Source organism: Mustela erminea, chromosome 14, assembly GCF_009829155.1.
Source record: "Mustela erminea isolate mMusErm1 chromosome 14, mMusErm1.Pri, whole genome shotgun sequence".
Taxonomy (NCBI): Eukaryota; Metazoa; Chordata; class Mammalia; order Carnivora; family Mustelidae; genus Mustela; species Mustela erminea.
In genome coordinates, this window is record NC_045627.1 from 84453327 (window position 1) to 84467568 (window position 14242).

Here is a 14242-nt window from a genome sequence, read left to right on the forward strand (position 1 = left end):
GTGCTCAATAAATCTTAGCTCTTTTGGGGGCATCTGGGAGGCTCAGATGGTCAGGCATCTGCCTTTGTCTCAGGTCATGATCCCAGGGTCCTGGGATCAGGCCCCACATTGGAGTCTCTGCTCAGTGGAGAAGCTGCTTCTTCCTCTCTCTACCCTACCCCCACCCCCTGCTCATGCTCTCTCTCTCTTTCACTCATTTTCGCTCTGTCTCAAATAAATAAATAAAATCTTATTTTTTTTTAAATGTTGGCTCTTTTTATATAGACATAGTCCTAGACCACGAGAATTATCTGGTGAGGAGCAGTTGATTACTGCTTTATGGTAGATTGCATTATTTGTTCCTTTATCAACCTGCCCTGTAGTCTGCCTTCCTTCACGTGAATGACTGTGCAGCCGCTTCAACAAGACAGGGATACAAGTCTCCGCCCCTTAGCTTGAGTGTAGAGACTGGCTTCAGCCGATGGAATGAGGCAGAAGTGACAACGTGCTAGTCCCAAGCCCAGGCCTTGAGACTCATCACATGTACCCACTCACCCTCTACACCTCTGCCATCACCATGGGAACAACATGGTGGCTTCGCAGCGCTTGCGGGTGGGGGGTTTGGTACGTGATAGAAGCTAACCGATACACTCTTCCACAGGTTATAAGCACTAGGTGTTACTAAGTTAAACCAGTATAGTTTTCTGTTTTTAAGTTCCAAAAGGTGTGTTTATATGAGCAAAGTGAATCATGAGCGATTCAGGCCAAAGCAATTCATCCAAAGACCCAGACCCAACTGAATCAATGCTTTTGCCTAATAGAACCCCTTGGCTAATGCCAAAAGCAGATATGCCAAAACAGTGCTGGAAACCCAGATGGCAGCTGTTCTCGAACAAGACATAACTGCCCAAATGTCATGCACCAGGTCACTTTCTGGCAAAATGTGGGTTTATGACAACCTCAGCTGTTCTTTGTTATCTGGACTACTGACCCCATTCTCCCCACTTCCTGATAAAGACACCTTTCTCCCTGCCTCGCTCTCGGTCCGCTGTGATTTCCTCAGTGCTTCCTTGAGCAAAGCCCTTCCTAGAGCCTAGTCCTTAGGATGTCCTTGCCAGGATGCCCCTTCCGCGATGACAGAGACACCTCATCTGTGCTTTGTCTAAAACAGGGGTTTCAAACTGTGCGACCTGCAGGGTCTTCCTGGTGTGCCCATAATGTGTGTCAGCGAGAACACGGGCAGTTTTTAAAAACTAGTTTTAAAGCATCCTTGACTATATTGTAAATTCATTATCAACATAGTTGTTAATAATAACTATTTCCCATGCCTTACGGTATGTAACTAGACTTACGTCCCACGAAATAGGGAAGAAAGAGGCATTTCCTCTGTGATCAGATCTCCTAAGGATACAGCCAGCCTCCCTTGCATCTGGTCTAGAGGCCGGATGATTCCCAACTCGGTAGAAAGTTGGGATGTTTTCTGACCAATCCAAAGTGTTGACAGGCTTTGGAGTGAGGCAGACCTGCATTTCCATCGACTCCTCTCCCTGCCAGCTGTGTGATCTCAGGAAAATGACTTGACCATCCTATGACTTTATTCCTTCATTTGTAAAATGGGAGCAAAACTATCTGTGTCACCTCATGTGGATGTGAAGGGGAAATGAGAGAGGAGATATAAAAAGCTTCATCCGGCATTTGGCACCTGGCAGACCTAGTATGGGTGTTCTTTGCATTCTTCTAGGAGAAGCTCTCAGGCCCTTGCTCCAGGCCGACTTGCCTACGATGTATACAGAATGCTAGGCACAGGTGTCCTATTTTCCTGTCTGCAACTAATCTGAAACAATGAATGCAAAGAAGCAGGGACAGCAAGCGGCGGCACAGAGAAGGAGGAGGGAACAGCCCAGTTTTACGGCAGAAATGAGATGCTAACAAGCAGACCCGACTGGGATTATTCGGGTGCCCTGGACACCAAGATGGGGAGCCCTGGGGAGTCTAAGACAGCTGGAGGTGCAACTTGGGAAAAGCTCAGCCCCTTCACAAGGCTCCTCCATCCATAACCTGCTCAGTGCTTACCACGAAGGGTCAGTCTTCCAGAAACGGGCCTGTTGCCAAAGGTCTAAAGGGCTGGGCTCAGCTAACGGCTTTACAGATGGGAGGTCAGAGCTGAAAGGAACTGGTGGAGGATTCCTGGGGACTTTGACTGTGAAGTCCTTCAGGCTATGAGAGACCTGGAACACCACAAGAAGGACGGTGGGCAGTCGGGCCCCGGGTCACCACCCGGACGGACTCCAGGGAATCCAAACCGCAGGTACCTGCTCCTCCAGGCATTTCACAGACCAAAAAACCGAGGCCCAGTGGGATTCTGTACTTCCCCAAGGACACGCAGCTCCTCGTAAAGAGCCAGCGCCCTGACCCCTGTCTCCCCCAACCCCGCCTCGCACCTCATCAACGGGGAGCCCTGCCCACCATCACCCTAGCCTGGCCTCGGACAGTCTGGACGTTCCTCCCAGCCCCTTCCCATCCCTTCAGAAACTCTCTTCTAAAGAACAGATTTGCACAGAGATACAGGACAGGTGGCCCTGGACGTGTGGGAGGTGGCCATGGTGGGGAAAGGCAGGTACCTCCTTCAGTGACCTTGTCGGCCTCGAGTCTTAAATGGTCTCATTTCAGACTCTGTAATTCAGACCGTATTCATCCTGCAGGCGCCTCTTCTGTAGCTGCAAAGTATGACGGGCACCACGGGAGGACAGGGAGTGGCGGGGGGGGGCGGCGGGATAGGGACCAGGTTTGCAGAGGCTGGCCTGGTGCCAAGTGTGGGGCAGCGGACGGTGGGGGGGTGGGGGGGGCTGGTCCCTTCACAGAACGCCGAAGCTAAGACAGCAGGGAGGAATGGAAAGGGCCCCATAGGGCGGGGAGGCAGACGGAAGCCCCTTTTGTTCTTGCGCATCAAAGGGAAAAGACTGGAACCTCTACTCTGTGCTTTGAAATTTTATAGCCACACAAGTGCTACCTTCCCAATGAGGCAGCAAGCTAGTGCAGGGGCCCCTGAGCGGGTGCCCCCCAGCATGTTCTCCCTCCCGTCCTGGTCACTAACCTCGCTGGTCACCCACGGCAAGTCACCGTAAGTCTGGGCCTGTTTCCTTGTCGGAGCCGGCACGACCTCTTTCAGCCCAGACACTCACAGGTGTAGGATTTGAAGGGACCATTTCCCTGATACAGACCCACTGGCATCATTTTTATGTCTTCTACGGCTGCTAAGAAGCCAGTGGTCTTGTAGCAAGCACTAAGAAGCTGGGGCATACCTCCTTTACGCTAGGCAAAATTTAAAAAGCTGCACAATTAGCTCAAAAGACACAAAAGTGTTTTCTCCTTAGCCCACACCCTTAAGCACATATTTATCAAGCAACGATTGCATTTGCTGAGGCAACAAACATGTGAAATACAGGACTTCTGGAACATTCCATCGACGTCTAGAACACCATCTCCAGAAACATGGCCACACTCAGAATCACATATCCCATTTCAAGGGCTGTCCCCAGCCCCCCACGCTCCACTCCCACCAGCCCCAAGAGTCTGCAGACCCCAGGAGAACCAGCTCCGCTTTGCGGAGCAGAGAGGCGCCTCACGACAGGGACGCAGACCCACGGATCTCTGCCGGTTGAAGGCTGGGGGAGGAGGGGAAAGAATGGGATCTTTTTTTTTTTTTTTTAAGATTTTATTTATTTATTTGACACACATGCACAGAGAGATCACAAGCAGGCAGAGAGGCAGCAGAGAGAAAGAAGGAAGCAGGCTCCCTGCTGAGCAGAGAGCCCGATGTGGGGCTCGATCCCAGGACCTTGAGACCATGACCTGAGCTGAAGACAAAGGTTTAACCAACTGAGCCACCCTGGCGTCCCGAATGGGATCTTTTTAATATTCCTCTGAGCTGATGGCTTTCCGATAGGGTCAGAGCCAGACAGCCCTGTCTCTCTGCCACGTGCAGCACAAGAGGAATTTCTCAGAAGGGAACGGTGGACAGGAGACTCTGATGCTCATGCTGCTGCATCACACGATGACTTCAATGTGTACAAGATGTGCAAGGTCTTTGTGACACGGCTGACAATTTTCTTTTTCTGAAACCAGTTGGGGGGGGAAACGATTTCCGATGGTTCATTTTCTTACTGCCAGGGGTAATGCAAATCCACACTAGATTTAGGTACTAGATTTCCCACTCAGACTCATAGATCTACCGACAGCGGTTTTCTACTAAGGTAGAACCTACTGGAGACAAGCTTCCACAACCTGCTGGGAAACCTGAGCGCCTAATGCCCCTTGGCAAGAAAGCAATGACAGTTGCCTAAGGTAAAGAATTTCAAGGAAAAGAAGTTTAGTCTGTCTTAAGGCATTCAAAACGCAAACTTAAATATCACCCTTTGTGCAGACCCAAAATACGGTTTTCAGGGACCCCAGAAGATGAATGCACCATGTGAGGTCCCTTCTTTTCTTTTTCTTTTTTTTTTTTTTTAAAGAAACAGAAAGTGTGGGTGGGGAGAGGCAGAGGGAGAGGGAGAGAATCTCAAGCAGACTCTGCACTGAGCGCGGAGCCCAATACGGGGCTCAAACTCACAACCCTGAGATCACGACCTGAGCCAAAATCAAGATCAGACGCTCAACCAACTGAGCCACCCAGGTGCCCTAACGTGGGTTCCCTTCTTGATGGTAATCTTTTGAGGTCAGCACTGCGACCTCTGTGTTACATAGGGGAGATTGAGGCACAGTTGGAATGAACGCATACTTAGAGCCCCACCATGGCTAGCCAGCAGCAGGACCAAAATGCAACTGCAGGCCTGTTTGGCTGCAGAGCTCATGACCTCGCTCCCACACCGCACCGTCAGGTAAGATAGCGGCTCTGGGAGAAACCTGCTTAGAAACTGAGGCCGCCAGATTCTCTAAGAGCAGCCATCGGCCAACCCACCACCCTGTCTCCCTGTAAGCTCTTCAGGGCAGAGTCAGGGATGCTCAGCCCCGAATTCCAATCAGTGCAGAGCTCCCACACAAGCTTCGGTATCTACTGTGCCTGGCACTGGATGGGTACACACTAAGTCTTCTTTTTTTTTTTTAAGTTAATAAGTGAAGAAGCAAACCCAGAACAGAACTTTAGCCACTTAGTGACAACAATACCAGTGACATGAGCTCCAACTTAGTAGGGCTTCCTTTTGCCCAGACACCAGGCTGGAACTTTTCAAATCACCCTGTTTATACATCATGGCAATCTAAGAAGAAAGCTTGATTAGCATTTTCACTTCACAGATGGGGAAACTGCAGCCCGGAGAACGGGATGCTGCATCCCTCCTCCTCCCTATGACATAGAGTAGAGAGACAGCAGACCTGGGGATCAGTAGGCCTGGGCAGAGCACTTGCTGAGCCCCTTAATCAGCCACTGACTGGAGGCAAACCCCGGCACCACTCAGACCCTCATCCTCTTCTTCCCAAAGCAGACACAGCACATGGTGCAGTAATCAGGAACCCAGCTATGCGATATACTATTAACTCTTCTTTTTGCACACTTTCAAGGGTTCCAGCACCTGCCAGGTTCTAGCTGCCACTCAACAGTGTTCCCTTAACACAAACAGCAAAGTGAATGAAAAGTAGCCGCAGCTCCAAGTATAAGGCACAGAGATGACATCTCAGGGCCTAAAGGAGCCAGGTGGCTCTGCCCCAGCTGAGTCCCCAGCACCCTCCCGCCGGCTCGGACCGGAATTCAGGAAGAGGGGAGAGCCAACCCAGATGTCCTTCAGTTCGGGCGAAGAAGAGGGAGGTCTCGCATAGACACATAGCTCACATGTTCAAAACCAAGTGCAAATAAGGATTTTTGCAGATGTACAGCGGCACCCTTCAATGAATAAATTAAAGGCGGCACAATTGAATGGAGAGCAGCTGCGTACTCCCCACCAGATGGCTTTGCTGATCTGAATAGTTTTAAACATTGTTTTATTTTCAAAGATAAGCAAAATAAGAATCTGCTTAACCCTTGAATACAAAGAACCTCCTGAAAACACTTCTTTGGAATTTATTTCTTTTTGATGAGACGAGTGAACCATCTGATGGGATCACCATGTCCGAGGGAGTGTTTTAGGACAAGGTGAGATGGATTTCTCCAGGGTGTTGTTTGCAGGCAATAAACATTCACTGTCGGCCCATGGGCCTGGCCCTTACTAGCTGTGGCAAGAGGCAAGGACCACTCCAGCACCAACCCCAGCTTGGGTGTACGGACCCCACTGGTGTGGGGATGTTCACAAGCCCCCCAGGGATATGGGGGTACACCAGCCCCCAGGGGTGTGGGCAGGTGCGCCAAGGGTTACAGGAAGCTACAAGACAATTTGAAGCCCCCATGTTCAAAATATATAAACATTTCCAACATAAAAAGCATTGTTTTTAAGTAAAGTTAAGCTCAGATTTATCACTAAGTGCTACAGAATCTGCCCAGAGTCACAGCTTGCCTTGCCGTCTGCACACTGCTTGGCGCCAGCTGGGGCACCCCACTGGGAATAGTCTTCTGCCTTCAGGGTGCCCTGGAGGTGAGTTTGAGAAGCACTGCCATCGGGCAGGGGGAGGAGAACCCACAGGAACGGGCACCTGTTCTGTGGCGGGCACTGTGCTGCCTCCCATCTCCCTTGATGACGAGGTTGTGCTAAAGGTACATGTAATTGCCCCATTTTGCAGATAAGAAAACTAAGACTCTGGGCAGTGATGTCTCCTATCCTAAATCACTCAGCAAATAAGACACAGAGCTGGGTTCAAAAACAATCTGAACCCACATTGCCTGTCTCTGCACACACACACTCACGCCAGCCGGGGGGTGCACTGTGGGAAGGATTTGCTCTCCACTTACACGTCTCCATCTGCCTTCCAAGTCTCCTCACATAGAACAAGCATTCCTTTTGTCACCACAAAGATAGTAAAGATGAAATAAAAAATCATAACTATGGAATAAAATGGCATGACCAGTGGAAAATGGACCGGGCCAAGACCCCCAAGATAGGGGTTCTTGTCTCTGAGCCTTGGTTTCCCCTTCTGTGGGAAAAGAGTGCACTCTTGTCCCCATCCCCAGCTCGGGTGGCCTGCAGGGACGGCACAGAGGCCACAGGGCCCCTCAAGGCAGGGCCTGGCGGCACAAAGGGCTTTGTGCACAGCACCAATGGGCCGTTACACGCAAGCCCCACTTCATCTCGGCATTTCCCAAGTTACCTCTGCATGGACAGCGTCTTCCCACTGGACTGACCATAATGCTCCACTGTCATTTAAAACAAAACAAAACAAAAAAATCCCATCTCCATCTCAGAATGACGTGGGCCTCGGAGTGCGCCCCGCCTTCCCACCACTGCTGTGGAAACCCCGGAGCGGGTACGCTCATTTATAATTTACAATCCTGCCGGCGCACTGGCCAAAAGAGCACCAGGGGTCCCTGAGCAAAAGGAGACCCTGGAGGACACTGCCTTGTGCTGTTTGCTGATGCCAAATGAGACTTCGACGATGAAGACCCAGGACCCCGCGTCATAGGAGCACACAGGCATCGAATGGGCCCATGGGCCTCGTGGAAAGAAGAACGTAGCGGCAGAGAAAAAAGACGAAAAAGTATGTGAGCACACACACATGCCCATCTGGTCGCTGTGCGCCCCTGGGCACGCTGTTCCCCCTCTGGACGTCAGTCTGCTCACCTGGAGAATGGACGCCGGCCGCGGCTACCGCACCGCCCCAGGCACTCGGGGGTAATCCGCGCGGGGTGCTAGCTGCTGGCACCCGGCGCCCAGGGAGCAGCAACCAAGCCACCTTCCTTGCTTCCCTCCTCCTCTCCCTCCGTCCACTGCGGCGGGGATCCCGGCTCGGCGCGGAGGGATGCCAGACTGTGTGTGAAGACCCAGCCAAGTCCGGCTGCGAGGCAGGAAGGAGGAAGGTTGCAACGGCTTCGTCTGGGCCAGGCCTGAACAGACCGAAATAGGCCTGCACGGGAGCCCTGCCCGTGGTGACACGATGACGAAGACCCCAGTGCCACCAGGACCCCCGGAGACGAGCCCTGCTTTTCGGATGGACGGAGAGACCCCCCAGAAGGAATCAAGTCATAAGTTAGTGGTTTCAAAGCCTCCTTTAGACGTTGACGAAAACAGACCCCGTTTCAGGTAACCTCCCCGCACTCTCGTATCCACAGACCCAACTCAGTAAAAGAAACAGGCCAAGCAGGGGTTATCTAGACGAGTATCTCCCCCAGACACGGAACGTGGGTACGGCCAAGCCACGGACAAGGAATTCCCTTCTCCATGAAGCGGAGACACTCTCGAAGTGTTGAGCGGCCTCTATTTTTCAAAAACCCTCCAAGTTTCAAAACTTGAAGTGTCATCGCACAGGTTACGTCCTCCTAGAACACCTCCGTTTCTCGCAAGCCACCTCCCTGCCCGTCTGGCTGGCGAACAGGGGCTGCTGCTCGCCTGGGAGAGAGGCCTCTTCTCCGCAAGCAGGGAAAGCAGGACAGGGAAACAGAAGGGAACTACACTGCGCAGGAAATCAGCCAGCCGGGCTGCGAGACGCTTCTGGACCCTCAGGTCTCTGGACCCCAACAACAAAGGTTGTAAACAAAGCAACCTGGTCAAATGACCCAGAGAAGAGTGGAATCTTTTTCATATAGATCTGGGAAGCCTTCAGGCCTCGTTATAAAGGTCAGGACTTGTCTGCAGAGAGAAAAAAAAAGTCTCAACTTTAAAAAAAAAAAAATGACTTTAACGAAGTCCTTATGGCTGACTCGCTATCAAGATGTCTTCTGGTCTCTGTTTCAGCAAAATAAATATTTGGCTAAAACACACACTTGTTCAGACCTCGAGGCTGCTCACAGTCAGTAAGAATTTTTCTTCTACACAGCGCGAGGGCCTACGTGATGCTTTCCTCATCTCTGCAAAAGCCCAGGAGAGGCTGTGGAATCAAAGCCCGAGCACTGGACCTGGAGCCCACAGGAAGGCATGGGGGGCTAAGCAGAGCACGGGGCTTGGTGGCACCTGCAGCCCAGGGACACCACCAGATCCTGAAATAACCACACCAGCTGATGACTTGGGGCAGGCCACCTAACCTCGGAGCTCTGGGCCACTGGGCTGTAAATGGGGGACATCACGCACTCTCCCACCATGCTATAGGAAGACAAAGGGAGAAACAGAGGCCCTGGGTGCCCCCTCCACCCCTCTACCATTTATCCCACTGCCACCCCTCAGCTCCCCAGGCTACCTACCCCCTTCCCCAACACCACTGGCTCACGAACTCCGGTCACCCTTCAGATGTCCGCCGAGGACCCCCATCGACCCCATACCAAGTCGGACCCCACGCTCATCCGTCCAACCCCTACCAGCTCCCATCTGTGTGTGCTTCCTGGGCTGCCCCGACCCTGACCATGTACCGGATCTCCACGGCAGCTAGAATGCCTCTTCATTCACTCGTACCACTATTTCCTAAAGGAAGAATATGAGAAAGGGAGGCAGGAGGCAGGAAACACATAAAAATACAGCACATCGCAAATAGAGAATTCCCAATAAATGCAGGGGGTGGTGGTGTTTAAAATAGAACTCAAATTTCTGCACGGTGAAATTCTGCCTCTCTAGGATGAGTCCTTATGTCAACCCACTTCCTGGTGTCTGCTGGGCTGGCTGCGGGCACAGGTTTCCACCACAGCACCGTGGGCTGGCCCAGGCCCCCTCGGCATCAGGTTCCTAACGCCTCCAAGAGCCGCCCCCACTGCCCCAGTTCCTAGGGAGCAGAAGCCAAGGCCACTGGGGCCTGCGACTGCATCTCATTCCCTCCAATGTCAAGTACAACCCTCGTTTTTCTAAATTAGCTTTCATGCTTAAGAACACACAAAATGATACGTCTTAGTAAATTATATGATTCTTATCTGCGGCCAGGGGTTTGTTTTTTCCGTTCCGTTTTTACCCATCTTCAGTTCTTACAACCCCCTTTCAGGCAAATTTCTGCACACACTTGGATGCCACCATCTCTCTGCACAATGCCACAAATCCCAGGACTGCGTTCACAACAAAAGGAAAGAAAGAAAGACCCCTGCTCCCTCCGGGTCGCTTTCATTCCCTTCCTATAAAGGGCTTGGAAAGGTTTCAAAAACGTCAAGTAGGGAGAGTGGACTAAAGATCCGGATTACCTTTCTTTGTCCTTCTTTCTTTCTTTCTTTCTTTCTTCTGTGGCCCGTCCCCTCCCCCCTTCTCTACTTCGGAAGAGAGAAAATACCAATCCCCTCTATAATTCAATGCGCTCCTCCATTTCATGAATTTGGGGGACTTACTGGGTTTTACGGGTGGGGGAAACTAGCTCGGGGTTAAAGGATTCTTGGTGGCACGGGACAGGGCTGGGGCAGGCAGGGCCTGTGAGCGGGGACTGGCTCTGGCAGAGAGACGGGCACGGGGGTTGAACCCGGGGTGCTTCACACGACCTGGGGCTCGAACCCGGGGCTCTCTCCCACCCTGGCCGCCAGGCCATGTCTGTCCCTGCCTCTGCCTCCGTTCCCAGGCCTCACCCACGCCTCCTGTCACCAGGCCGCCTGGGAGAAACGACTGGACACTTTCACACAGCGATGGGGGCTGATCTTTTTTTCTAAATGTCCCTGCACCGGGATGACCTTCCACCTTCTGAGGACAAACAGTTAGGACCTGGCTGGACCGTCTGTGGCTGACTCAGTGTTTCTGAGGTTTTCACACCCTTTCTGCCGTCATAGTCGTAAAACCCATAAAACCCGAGGCTAAACTGCAGGAGGGGAACAAACCCTCGAGGTGCGGGGGATGGCCAAATGCGCTCACTTCACTACCTGGAGAAGAGACAGCCGCTTCAGCTGGGACAGGGCGGCACCCTCCCTAGACTGCAGGTCACCTCCCTCCTCAGGGCGGCTCCCCCGGCCCCCCCAGGCTCCAGGGCCTTCTGGACACAGAGCCTGAGTTAGCACACACCTCGGCTTCAGCCCCCTGCTTTTGCCTCATTCGCCCCCACCCCCCGCCTGCCACTCCACAAAGGGGCTTTGCAGCTGGCGCAGAGGAGCTGTTTGCACATCCCAGAGTCACCGGCTGGCCTTTTCCGAGCGTCACTGGGCCCATAGGCCCCCAGCCCGTGCGACGGGACAGCAGCTGTCCGAACCCCACATTCCGCACTCACACGAGGACCTGCCACTGTGCCAGGACTCCTGCGAGCAGCCTACTTCAAGCCTCTTTAAAATCCTCTTGGGAGATTTCAAAGAAGAAATTAGGAACATTGTTCAGAGGTAGCATGAAGCTCTGAGATGCTTATCTTTTATGGATATGCTCTGGCTGGTCATTTCCATTCACATCAGGGAAATGGCATCATCTCGTTCAGCCCCAGCTGCTCTGTCACCGGGGCTGGGCCGGGCGGAGCGAGGCAGACCAGAGCCGATGTCCGTGGGGACCTTCTAACACCTGCCCTCCCGTCAGGCGCAGAAGCCACCAGCACAGCGCTGGACTCCTGTGACACCATCTGGTTTGAAGCTCTCGTCTAACAGGTAAAGGTCGGTCAGGCTGCCCCAAAACCTAAGGTGATTTTCGAGTCTGACAAGGAGGGCCGTGGGAGGATGTTACGTGTTGGGCAGCTGAGCTCCGAACTGGAAGCCTCGGCTGTCGGGAATTTGGGGAGACAAAATTAGATATATGGTAACATCATTTCCCCCAAGTAGAGTCAGGTTTTCCACTTTTTTTTAAGGTTTTATTTATTTATTTGAAAGAGAGAGAGAGAATGAGAGAGAGCATGAGACAGGAGGAGGGTCAGAGGGAGAAGCAAGACTCCCCGCTGAGCAGGGAGCCAGATGTGGGACCCGATCCCAGGACTCCAAGATCATGACCTGAGCCGAAGGCATCGCTTAACCAACTGAGCCACTCAGGAGCCCCAAGTTTTCAAATTTCCTTAAAAGTTGCATCTAAACTTGGAAAATGAAGCAATTAGCCAGATACTGAACGTCCAAGCTCCCAGAACCTTCGCCTGAGTTCTTAGAATAATGGAAGCAAAAAAGGAGCATCTGGATGATTCCGGGAGTCACTGCCTCCTGTCCTCACCTGCTCCAGGGGCCACAGGCAGAGCCAAGGGTGGCAAGCGAGAGGCTCCACGGATGAGCGGCTCCGCATGCCCCCCGCTCCGGGAGCCGGGTGGTGGTCACAAGCACAGGGCCCATCCTGCTGGCTGGGGCTCTGGTTCTGGCTCCAAGGCCTGACCCCAAGCCCACCTCAGTTCCATCTGGGAACCGGAGATGATAATGACAATGTCTAGTCTAACCGAAGTGAAGGGAGGACTGAGAGAATCCACGGACGGTGCTGAGCAAGGAGCCGGGCACACCCCTAAGTCCTCGACTAGATGACAGCACATCGCCCCCGTTACTACTATTCCCATTCCTATTAGCATTCCTGCTCTCTGGGTCTGGGTTTTGCTGACACATCAGGTAGGTCTCTGGTCTGTTCTGTTCGGTCTCGCTCAGCTCCGTGCCTCCTTCTGGCCTCTTCTAGAAGGCTGGCTCGCTGAAATGCATCAGAATGAATTACTTTGCTTTGCTGTCTGTTGCAACAACGGATCCTTCATATTCTAATCCAGGAAAAGAAGATCAAAACACATACATTTTAATGTCTTCTAAGTCAGTTGAAACAGAATTGCTGTTCTCTTATAAAAAAAAAATTCTGCTTTCATATCAATGCCTTGATGGCCATAGTCTTAAATACCAAAAAAAAAAAAAAAAAAGCCAGAAAGACAGAGGAAACAGATCTTTAAAAAAAATAAGACCTTGTGAATAACTGCAAAGTTTTCATTAAAAACACAAATTCAAATGATTAAAGCAGGATCATTTTTATCTTGGAGTGGCAGGTCTGATTCTGGGCCTCAAGCCCACAAAGAAAGCATAGCAGAGAGATAATCCAAGCTAGGAAGGAAGTATCCAAACAGGTAGGAGCAAGTCCCTCTCTGGGCTCAGCTGCAGTCAGACATTGGTGGGACATGACCAGTCAGGGCGGAGCTGGGGGGGGGCTGCTCCGCCTCTCAGAGATGGGGAGGCGGCCCGTCCCCACACAGACATCTCTGTGCACACATCTATGTGCCCCACACAGACATCTGGGGCCCAGCACCATGCCCCAGAGGCCCCTCCCGTGGAGACCTGGGGCTGAGTTTCACCCGGCAAAGGTGCAAACTCCCACAAACCAAAATCCCATTTGATTTCCCACATCCCTTAAAACTCCCAAATGTAGGAAGAATTGGGGTCGACCGAATCCCACAAGCTCAGATCTCATACAAAACAACGCCACACACACCATCAATACAGCCAAGAGACACGAGTCTAGCGAAGTTCAAGTTCATCCCTGCTATTTTCCAGACCCCCATCAGCCGCTGGAACGGATGACAAGGGGAGGAGGCTGTGTGAACGGTGTCACACGGCACGAGTCACTGAGTCTGGTCCTCAGGAGACTGCCGTCGGGGGCCCAGGGGCCCTGGCAAGTCACCCGCTGCCCCGACTCCACTCTGTGATGTCACCATCAAAGTCCACGTACATAAGGAGACCCTCGAACCAGCAGAGAGCAGAGCCTATGGACTGGTAGCAACTGAAGAGAGCAGGTATTTCCCAGGAAGTTCATGGTTTCAGATGTAGAAACTTGAGTCACTGGCTTTAAACAGCCAAGCAGAGGACAGAGGACCCAGGACCCAGGACTCATGTCATCCACAAGCATCCACTGAGGGACACCCGAGACAGAGCCCAGCCTGAGGCCCTCCCCAGCCGGCCAGCTGGTCCCTGCTGAACCAGTCCCTGATCCTCCCCTCAGAGAGCCCCAGGTTTCTCTCCCTCTGCTTTCCCACTAGCACGGGACCATTCCGACTTTGGACACACGACCCCACCTGTTTCCTGGGGGGACGAGAGAATGCCGAGGTGGCCCAGGGTGCTGTCGGGAACAAACGGCAGAGGAAGGACCCGCGGACAAACCGAACTCTGCACAGGTGGGAAGCTTCTCCCTTCAGTGGGTAGTGGGTATGATGCTGTTGAAATAGTTTTTAGACAGAAGAAAAAAAAAAAAAAAGGAAACCTGCACTTAGAATTTTAGAATAAGGCACAGTGTTTGTCTGAGTTTCCTAACCACTCCCACATCAGGGCCCCCACGCCCACCCACTGGGGTCTCACTTAAGGGAGGCCAATCCCCCACTTCCAAGGACCCTACTGGACCTTCAGACACAAGCTCCGAATTAACCCATCTGACAAAGTCCACCA

At 52.3% G+C, this 14242-nt stretch overlaps 1 protein-coding gene across 1 annotated transcript in view; it reads right to left on the reverse strand.

Annotated features, from left to right (window-relative positions):
- Window positions 1–14242, reverse strand: part of CHST15 (carbohydrate sulfotransferase 15) — a 76707-nt gene that overhangs the window by 39418 nt on the left and 23047 nt on the right. Inside the window, exon 2 of the mRNA XM_032312219.1 lies at window positions 13876–14013. The gene's annotated coding sequence lies outside the window, so the exon portion shown is untranslated. The remainder of the gene's footprint in view (window positions 1–13875; window positions 14014–14242) is intronic.